General features: G+C 34.4%; 1 long non-coding RNA gene across 1 annotated transcript; it reads right to left on the reverse strand.

The window, feature by feature from the left end:
• Positions 1-3636: 3636 nt before the first annotated feature.
• LOC116556945 lies at positions 3637-10853 on the reverse strand. The gene is made up of 3 exons (XR_004271272.1): positions 10756-10853; positions 7014-7016; positions 3637-3649 (listed from the first exon to the last, which is right to left on the reverse strand). It is a non-coding gene; the product is annotated as an uncharacterized LOC116556945 (long non-coding RNA).
• Between the last annotated feature and the right edge of the window lie 491 nt (positions 10854-11344).

Consider the following 11344-nt stretch of genomic DNA (forward strand, 5'->3'; position numbering starts at 1 on the left):
ATTCTATTCTTTAGAATATAAAGAGCAGAGCTTTGAAATTTCTATGGTCAAACTATGTATATCCATAACCACAGGATTCCAGGCAAAGCAAACAAACTAACTAAACAAACATTAACAAAACTATTTAAAATGCTCCCTTTTTTTCTAATGAGAGGTATCAAGTTTCTATATTTTTAGTTTGTTACCCTCCTGTAGACATATCAAATATCAATCCACTTTTTTGTGTGTGCAACTTTCTATTTCTTCATGAGTTCATCAAATGTACAACATAGGTTTATGTAAAACTTCAGCTGAAATGGCCAAATAAGGTTGAACAATTAAAACTGAAAACCAAACTGACATGTTATATGGCATAAAAAGGTAGCATCAGCCCCCATCCTCAAAAATTTAAAGCAATATTTATTTCCTCTCTTTTTGATTAGGTACACTGCGACACTAAATCTTCTTGTCAATGGAATAACGTATTTTTAGGGGATAAAAAAGCACAGATTTATGTATTTAAAACTTTTAAATTAATTAGGATTCTGTCAATAGTTTAGAGATAAATAGAATCTATAGTTGAGCTGACCCAAAGGAGGCAGTCATTAAACATCATGGCACTAGCATAATAAAGGGATTATGATGCATGATTTAATAAAAATTTGTCTACCCTGTCTAATTGTATTCCCTATAAATATTCAGTATGTTTGAGATCACCCAACACTTAGTAGTAAGAAAATGTCTAGCAACCTGTTGGGAAACCTGAGAAAAGCCACCACATCACTCTTTTTTTTTTTTTTTTTTTTTTTTTGAGACGGAGTTTTCGCTGTTGTTACCCAGGCTGGAGTGCAATGGCGCGATCTCGGCTCACTGCAACCTCCGCCTCCTGGGTTCAGGCAATTCTCCTGCCTCAGCCTCCTGAGCAGCTGGAATTACAGGCACGCGCCACCATGCCCAGCTAATCTTCTGTATTTTTAGTAGAGAAGGGGTCACTGTTTTTAAGATGACAGTATACACAAATTTTAACTTTAAAGTTTTAAAATTTGTAATACTCTCCTAAAAAATTATGTCTTCCTTTGGCATGACTTGTTATAGGACACCAGTGCATTATCTTGATATCAGTAAAACAGTTTTCCTTCCTCAAATTACCTCAAATTTAGAAAAGAGGAAACTGATATTTAAGCATATGTATATCAAATCTAATAAATGATTGTGTGTGTATGGTGGTGGTGGAGTGCTGGGGGAGTTTATCTTTAAACCGAAGAAGTTTGAATTATAATATTGGAAGTATTGTTTATTTTCTTCCAATTTTTTCAGGAGAGCTTCTTCATAATGAAGGCATTTTCTGTAAATGACAGATCAGTGAAGACATCAAATTGAAAATGTAATTTAGAAGGTACATACAAGTAGGAAAGGCAAGAATGAGGTTTATAATCCGTTAGTGCCTTTGCATTGTATTAGCAAAATACCATATCATCAATCTCCTTTCTTTTTCTGTGTCTGACTCTGCCACCTTCTTGGCGTGCACACCCAGAGGAGCATAATTATAGGCATGTAACATATGCATTGTGACTTTGAAAGTATGGAATTTAAATTACTTCAGTACATTAATCACCCTTACCCTATAAGTCCATTTTAGTGTGCAAATGAGGAAAACCTACTGCTTGTTTTCCATACTTTGAAAAACTTTAAAAAAAAACCCTATGCATTGCATAATTATTGAATTTGTAAAAACATGCTTTGATCAAATGAAATGGGCATTTAGTTTGTTCAAAGCTACTTTGCATAATTCATTACACAGCATAAATTTCACATAACTGCTCACATAACAACTTGTAAATATACCTGAATATTTCCTTCATTTTAGCATCAAAGGAAAAAAGTGACTACAGATGTAGCATGTGAATCTCTTGTACTTACAGGTTTTCATTTGAGTTAAAAACCTCAAACTATTAGAATTAACTCAATAAGGCTTCAATAAATATATATTTGACAGTATTTCTCTCCTCCTTTCTGCATCATTAATATTAACAAGCAAAAAGTTTGGGTATCTGGTAAATACAGCAAATTTAACAAGATGTAAATACACTAGCATCCCTCAGCAACCTGAAGTAGATATTCATTACATTCAAAATCCTAACACGAGCAGAAGTCCAAGTCTTAATCTGACCCCAAATAAAATAAGGGAAGCTTGCAAACATAATTTTGGCTTTAACTGTTGTCATCTGAAAAGCAATGTAGTGTTCTCTGGGGCATGAACAACTAAGAAAGAGTAGAGTTCAGTGAGAGGTTCCATTTATTTCCTTGTACCAATTTAAGGGAGAAAAATGTGTAAAAGTTCTGAAAGAGAAAATAATCAAACCAATTAATACATGTTCTTGTTGTTTATATAGCTCAGATGGTGCTAATCTCATTCCATCATCCATTAGATACCGGCTCCTAAAGTAATTTTATTTTCAGTTTCACATGGCTGTTAAATAGCTAATGCTAAAAATTTCTCTCCTGAAAATCATACTACATTTCTCTACTGAAAATCATACTACCTTGAGAAAAAAACACCCCTTTTCCTCACCCCAAACTGGTCAGTTCTGGTTGAAATGTGAATCCTGATTCTACAAAATTCACCCAAAAATCTACACTTTTCATCTATTTTTTAGAATTTTATGTATTTCCCAAAACGTATTGATATAAACTTAGTAATATTAAAATAAAATGAAATGATCAAGACAATATGGAGAAGCATTGTCCAATTGAAATGCAATTGAAAGTTACACGTATAATTTTAAATTTTCTGGTAGCCACACTCACATTCAAAAAGAAAAAAAATGCGAAATTTATCTCAAATATTTTTATTTAGCCTAGTATGCTAAAAATATTATCACTTTACTATATAATGCACATAAAATGCTATGAATTAAATTTTAAAAGTTTTACATTTTTATACCTAACCTTGGAAAAACCAGTATATTTTACACTTAATCACATCCTGATTTGTACACGAAATTTTCATTAAAATATGTAATTTACACATAGATTTCATAGAATTTACAGAAGAGACAGTAGATTTACATACCCAAATTTCCAAACATATTTTGAAGTTTTCAATAAATAAAATATCAGATTTAAATTTAAACTAATTAAAATAAAATATAAGTAAAAAGCTATTTCTGTATTACATTAACTACATTTTAATTGTTCAATATCTACATATGACTTGTGGCTGCCATAAAGGACAGAGCATAATAGAGAAATAATAAGAAAAATTAAAATCTTAATAAGAAACACTGTTAGCAGCCAGGCATGGTAGCTCACGCATGTAATCTCAGCACTTTGGGAGGGCAAGGCAGGCAGATCTCCTGAGGTCAGGAGTTTAAGATCAGCCTGGCTAACATGGTGAAACCCTATCTCTACTAAAAATACAAAAATTAGCCAGATGTGATGGTGCGTGCCTGTAGTCCTGGCTACTCAGGAGGCTAAGGCAGGAGAATCACTGAACCCAGGAGGCAGAGGCTGCAGTGAGCCAAGATCGTGACACTGCCCTCCAGCCTGAGTGACAGTGTGATTCTGCCAAAAAAAAAAAAAAAAGACAAAAGGAAGGAAGGAAGGAAGGAAGGAAGGAAGGAAGGAAGGAAGGAAGGAAGGAAAGAAGGAAGGAAGGAAGGCAGGCAGGCTAATGGCTTTGCTATCTAACTAAAGACTGAATACAAGACCCTATCGATTTCTCTTATATTTGTACATTATTGGCTAATATTTAGCTAAATTGCTATATATGTAAACAGTATATAAATATATTCATATTTAAAGTATCCAGTTTATTGATAATTTCTACCTCATATTTAGACAAATGTACTTTGAAGTTTGTAAAAATATTTAATATGTTTACCACTGAGTAAGTATTTTGGAACACAACTAAAAGCAAAGTAACATTGAGACAACACCTTCATAGAAGCATAAATACATGGAAAGAAGAACTATTTGATTTATTAACATATTTATGATATCATTGAGTAATCTAGGTATGAAAGTGCTTTTTTCTGTCTTTTATGTTGTCAAAGTCCAGGACAGAAAATTTAATAATTCCTGTCCCACAACATTGGGTAAAGTCATAGCAACTGACAAAACTATGATGAGAGAAATAATTGTCTGTCACATTTTGAGAATGTATTTTTCATGAATTGTACTATGCTGCTTTATATTCACAATCTAACACTGAAAAACAAAACCACTATGCATTCGGCATTATTATCCTCATTTCTTTAAATTTTAATTTAAATTCTGGCATACATGTGCAGATCTTGCAGGAGTATTATGTAAGTATACACATGCCATGGTGGTTTGCTGCCTCTATCCCCCTGTCACCTACATTAGGTATTTTTCCTAATGTTATCCCTCCCCAATCTCCCCACCCCCTGCTATCCCTCCCCTAGCCCCCCACACCTCAACAGACCCTAGTGTGTGATGTTCCCCTCCCTGTGTCCATGTGTTCTCATCGTTCAAAACCCACTTGTGAGTGAGAACATGCAGTGTTTGGTTTTTTGTTCATGTCACTTTGCTGAATGAAAATGATGGTTTTCAGATTCATCCATGTCCCTACAAAGAACATGAACTCATCCATTTTTATGGCTGCATAGTATTACATGGCGTATATGTGCCACATTTCTTTATCCAATCTATCATTGATGGGCATTTGGGCTGGTTCCAAGTCTTTGCTAATGTAAACAGTGCTTCAAGAAACAGACATGTGCATGTATCTTTATAATAGATTGATTTATAATCCTTTGGGTATATAACCAGTAATGGGATTGCTGGGTCAAATGGTATTTCTAGTTCTAAACCTTTGAGGAATCACCACACTGTCTTCCACAATGGTTGAACTAATTTACACTATCACCAACAGTGTAAAAGCATTCCTATTTCTCCACATCCTCTCCAGCATCTGTTGTCTCCAGATTTTTCAATGATCACCATTCTAACTGGCATGAGATGGTATCTCAATGTGGTTTTGATTCGGATTTCTCTAATGACCAATGATGATGAGCATTTTTTCCTATGTTTGCTGGACACATAAATGTCTTCTTTTGAAGAGTTTCTGTTCATATCTTTTGCCCACTTTTTAATGGGGTTTTTTTTTTCTGGTATATTTGTTTTAGTTCTTTGTAGAGTCTGATATTGGCCCTTTGTCAAATTGGTAGATTGCAAAATTTTTTCCCATTCTGTTGGTTTCTGGTTCACTCTAATGATGATTGTTTCTTTTGCAGTGCAGAAGCTCTTAAGTTTAATTAGATCCCATTTGTCTATTTTGGCTTTTGTTGCCATTGCTTTTGGTGTTTTAGTCATGAAGTCCTGGCCTATGCCTATGTCCTGAATGGTATTGCCTAGGTTTTCTTCTAGGGTTTTAACAGTCTTAGGTCTTATGTTTAAATCTTTAATCCATCAGGAGTTAATTTTTCTACAAGGTGAAAGGAAAGGGTCCAGTTTCAGCTTTCTGCACATGGCTAGCCAGTTTTCCCAACACCATTTATTAAACAGGGAATCCTTTCCCTATGGCTTGTTTTTGTCCTGTTTGTCAAAGATCAGATGGTTGTGCATGTGTGGCATTTCCTCCAAGGCCTCTGTTCTGTTCCATTGGTCTATATCTCTGTTTTGGTACCAGTACCATGCTGTTTTAATTACTGTAGACTTATAGTATACTTTGAAGTCAGGTAGTGTGATGCTTCCAGCTTTGTTCTTTTTGCTTAGGATTGTCTTGATTATGCAGGCCCTTTTTTGGTTCCATATGAAGTTTAAGGTGGTTTTTTCCAGTTCTGTAAAGAAGGTCAAAACTGTCATTAGACAAGGGTGCCCTCTTTCACCATTCCTATTCAACACAGTATTGGAAGTTCTAGCCAGAGCAATCAGGCAAGAAAAAAAAATAAAGAGTATTCAATTAGGGAAAGAGGAATTGTCTCTGTTTGCAGACAACATGACTGTATATTTAGAAGACCCCGTTGTGTCAGCCCAAAATCTCCTTAAGATGATAAGCACCTTCAGCAAAATCTCAGGATACAAAATCAATGTTCAAAAATCACAAGCATTCCTATACACCAATAACAGACAAACAGAGAGTGAAATCATAAGTGAACTCCCATTCACTATTGCTATAAAGAGAATAAAATACCTAGGAATATAACTAGCAAAGGACATGAAGGACCTCTTCAAAGAGAACCACAAACCACCACTCAAGGAAATAAGAACAGGCACAAACAGATGGAAAAACATCCCATGCTCATGGTTAGGAATAATAAATATCATGAAAATGGCCATACTCCCAAAGTAATTTATAGATTCAATGCTATCCCCATCAAACTTCTATTATCCTTATTTTATAGGTAAGAACATCAGCATCCAGGCTTGGAGAGGTTCAGTAACAGGGTGAAGTCAAATAGTTGTGTGTTTAAACTAGCTTCAGATTTAAATATGTTTGATTCCCCCAATAAGTTTGTTACTACCCGACAATATTATCTCCCATAACTTTCTATTTTCACACAATATCTTATAATGCTTATTTTATTCTGTATTTTTTCCTGATTATACATATAATCTGTCAACTGGACTACGAATTATCTTAGCCATGCCTATGTCCCCTTTGAATTCTACTCTTCATGTAAAAAGTCTTCAGTAAATTCTCATTTTGCTGAATTGAACTGAAACCTGAGTTCAAGTTCCCTACTCTGCTGTCAATGGCTTTTCCTTGGTAATTACCAGTGATTACTCTTTTATTCTCTCTGAATTCCCATTTCCTATATATATATAAAATAATTCAATTATATTCATGTTTTTCAAAATTATATTTAGCAACAGAATTTATTATTTCAGGTAAATGTTATATGAAATCATAATATACAAAATAGATGAAAAGTGATATACATGATTATTTAACTTTCCTCTCCTCTTGGTGGCCTCAGAGGGAAAATATAGGGCTAGACAAAACTGTAAACTAAACTACAAGTAAGAATCTTTAATCTTAATCTTGTCTAGGCCACGAACATATTTACATCCTCTGGACCTTTCTTAGAATAATATTTTTTTAAATACAAAATCAACTATGTATAAATAAAAGGAGACCAGTCATATTGATATTTCATTCAATCATACTAGGAGGTCCAGGGTCCATGTAACTCAAGTTAATAACTCTAACAATTCATATTTAAAGTTCTTTGAGCAATTATATGCACAGATGCTCTATATACATAATGTACATATAGGAGTGAAAAATTAATGAATACTCACTTTATCAACAAACATTTTTGTTTGTCGTGGGTGCCAAGCACTATTATAAACACAAAAAGTCACCTAAATGATAGAGACTCTATGACCATGAACTTACCTTCTGTTTAGAAGTAGATTTATAATAAAATGTCAAATATATAAAATTACTAGAAAAAGGAGTTTTTATATTACTGTAATAGTAACAGAAAGACATCTATTTTAATCAAAGAAGTAATCATGTCTGATTTACTATTTTAAAAGATTACTTTGCAAAGAACAAACTGTAGGTAGGCAAAAGGTGGGTGAGAGATGGAAAGTGTTTCAAAATTATAACGGATAGGTTTTGCTCATAGATGGAGGTAAGACAGTGCGAGAAATTAAGTTTTTGGGGTGATTAGTTGAATGGGTAGAGTGTTACTAACTGAAATGAAGACAGGGGAAAGGGTAGATACAAAAAGGATACTTTTTAAACATGCTTAAATCAAGTAACTTACTATTCCCATAAGTGTAATGTTGAGTGGACAACTGGTTATACAGCCTGTAGTAACGGAATGGTTAAAGCTGAAGACATAAATTTGGAGGGCATAACTGAGAATTAGCAGCTTATAAATTGCATTTAAAGCCATTGCCCTGGATGAGATCTACCTAAGAATGTCTAGATCATAATGCAATGTGGGCTCAGAAACATCTTCAGGGACCTTTAATTTGAAAGCTTGGATAGAGAACAAGAAACGAGTAATAAAAGACTGAAAAGGAGTGACCAGCCAAGTGAGGAAAGAGGAAAAGCAAGATGTTATAGTGATGTGGAAACCCAGCAGAAGTATTCCGCATTTATGAGGCTTGTTTTGATGAACCTATTCAGGAGCATAATGACCAAGATGGCACTATTGACTTTGATTAGGTTAGTTTCAGGGAAATGGTGGAAATTGGAGTGAGTTCAGGAGAAAACGGAGAGCAGGAAAATAGATATAAGTATCTTGGAAAATATTTTGACAAATTTTGCTATGAAGAGAAGCAGGCAAATGGGATAAAAAGAATATTAGATGGAAATAGGAGAAACTGGAGATAGGTAATGGTTAAAGTGTGTTTGCATAATGTATTTATTTTTAGCCATCATTTTTCTTATTAACATTCTGCTCTTTATACAAAAAGTCTTTAACCTGAGTTCAAGTTCCCTACTCCGTTATAGAGGGAGTGAGAGAGAGAGAGGAATAGACAAAAGAATGAAATAATGAATACAAGAAGATAGTTTGACACTGGATAAGACCAGGAATCCTTACATAATGCAATATAACACACAAACGGAAGAGGATATTTATGTAGATGGATGCTTACATGGGATTTGGTAGTGAGAAGAAGAGGGAGTTCATGTCCTTTGGCTCCACTATACGTGAAGTTGTGAATGAATGGAAATAATATGTTTAGGGTACTTTGAAAATATTAAATAGTCTTAAACCACATGTATCTTTGACCAGTATGTCACTTAGAAGTAACCTCTAATTAATTTTCCAGTGTTACATCTCAGTGACAATAATTAGAATCTTTGCTTACTTCTAATTTAAATTTGAGAATAACCTAAACTAGCCAAATACAGTGAAGGCAGTATAAAATGTAGTAATTAAACTTAGTCTGGAATTTTGTTTGGCTTGTTCTGCAACTGTGCGGACTTGAACAAGTTACTTATTCTGTGTTTCAATTTCCCTTCTGTAAAGCCCATATTATAATAATAGGGCCCACTTTGCAAGTTATTATTATTTTCATCAAGATAATATTAATACATGTAAAATGCTTAGAAAAATGCCTGTCATTCTGAAATTAACCTAGGTGATTATCAGCTTTATCAAGATACTATTAATACATGTAAAATGCTTAGAAAAATGCCTTTCATTCTGAAAGCAATATATAAATGTTAGCTATTTAATAGGGAAATAATCTAAGCATGTACAAAAAGAAAACATTTATACATATACTTAATATCAACACATGTACATTTTTAGTGTATAGTCAGCCATCTGTACCCATGGGTCCAGCGTCTGTGGACTCAAGCAACCATAGATCAAAAATATTTGAAATAAAACTGCATCAGTGCTGGACATATACAGACATTTTTATTTTTATGATTCCCCAACAATAGAGTAAAGCAACTATATAGCATTTACATTGTATTAGGTATTATAAGTCTAGAGATGATTTAAAGTATACCAGAGAATGTGTGTAGGTTACAGGCAAATAAGACACCATTTTATATCAAAGACTTGAGCATCCTCAGATTCTGGTATTCATGTGAAATACTGGAACTCAACTCCTACAGATACCAAGAAATGACTGTATTATTATTCAATTCTTATTACTTCCAAGTTTTTATTGCATATATAATTATTAGAAACATTTCAAAATATTTTTACAAAAGATTTCTTAATAAAATTGTAAAAGTTGTATTGCATACTTAATTCTAGGAATTGGGGTTTTATGAAATCATTCTTGGCTGGTATTTATTTACCCTTAATTTCCTAGTATTGGGCACCTTTACAATTATATAATGGCTCGTATATGCCTACATACAGAACAAGACTGCCCATTGAGCTTATTCATTTATTTTTGTCTTAGAATAAATTGTTTTTTCTTTTCTCCAAGTTGATAAGTTGAATGTGTTTTCTGCTATTATCTCTAAAATATTATAGTAATTCATATTTCCCTTCAGCTCCAATCTCTATCAAAAATTTCTCAATGTCCTACATCATCTTCCAACTATTTACTTTCATTGTTTACATTTATTTTTAATAAACTTTTGCTGAAGTTCAATAAATATGACAAAGTTCATGTTTGCTACCAAATTATGATCCCAAATAATGAAGCAGCTTTAATTGATTGTGAATATTATAATCTTCGTATTTCCACTGTCATGTCCTGACTTTATTTTGTTTATTTTTACTTATTTAATTTTTGAGATAGAGTCTTGCTCTTGTTGCCCATGCTGGAGTGCAATGGCATGATCTTTGTTCACTGCAACTTCCACCTCCTGGGTTCAAGCAATTCTCTTGTCTCAGCCTCCCAAGTAGCTAGGATTATAGATACCTGCCACCATGCCTGGCTCATTTTTGTATTTGTAGTAGAGATGGGGTTTCACCATGTTGGTCAGGCTGGCCTTGAACTCCTGAACTCATGATCTGCCCAACTTGACCTCCCAAAGTGCTGGGATTACAGATGTGAGCCACTGCACCAGGCCCATGTCCTGGCTTTCAAGGATTCCCTTCCTTACGACTATAGAAATGACATTCATGATATACTACGATCTTTTCTATACTGATAAATTTAAACAAAAATAATGTGCACCTGTGTGTTCACTGCAGCACTGTTCATAATAGCAGAGACATGGAGTCAGCCTAAATGCCCATCAATAACATACTGCATTAGAAAATGAGGTACATATACAACATAGAATACTATGCAGCCATAAGAAAAGATCATGTCCTTTGCAGGACATGGATAGAGCTTGAGGCCATTAACAAAGCAAACTAACACAAGAACAGAAAACCAAATACATGTTCTCACATATAAGTGGGAGCTAAATGATGAGAACACATAAACAAATAGAGGAGAACAACACGCACTGGGGCCTTTTAAGGGTGAAACTGGAAAGTTTTATCATCTAGTTAGCATTGTTATTATGACTTCAAAAGGCCATTCCACCATTCTATCAATCCAGCTGCTTCAGGGTGATGGTGAATAGGGTAAGATCAGTGGATTCCATGAGCAAGAGCCCACTGCTGCACTTCTTTACCCATAAAGTGGGTCTCTTTGTCAGAGGCAATGCTGTGTGGAATACCATGATGGCAGTTAAGGCATTCTATGAGTCCAGGGATGGTAGCATTGACAGAAGCATTGCGTCCACGATAGGCAAACCTATACTTGGAGTAAGTGTCTATTCCAGTGAAGACAAACCTCTGCCCTTTCCATGATGGAAGAAGCCCAATAAAATCAACCTGCCACCAGGTAGCTGGCTGATCACCTCAAGGAATGGTGCCATATCGAAGCCTCAGTGTTGGTCTCTGCTGCTGACAAACTGGGCACTCAGCAGTGGCTGTAGCCAGAACAGCCTTGATGAGTGCAAGTCCAT

The sequence above is a fragment of the Sapajus apella genome, unplaced genomic scaffold, assembly GCF_009761245.1.
Source record: "Sapajus apella isolate SASKATOON/1434 unplaced genomic scaffold, GSC_monkey_1.0 scaffold18, whole genome shotgun sequence".
NCBI lineage: Eukaryota > Metazoa > Chordata > Mammalia > Primates > Cebidae > Sapajus > Sapajus apella.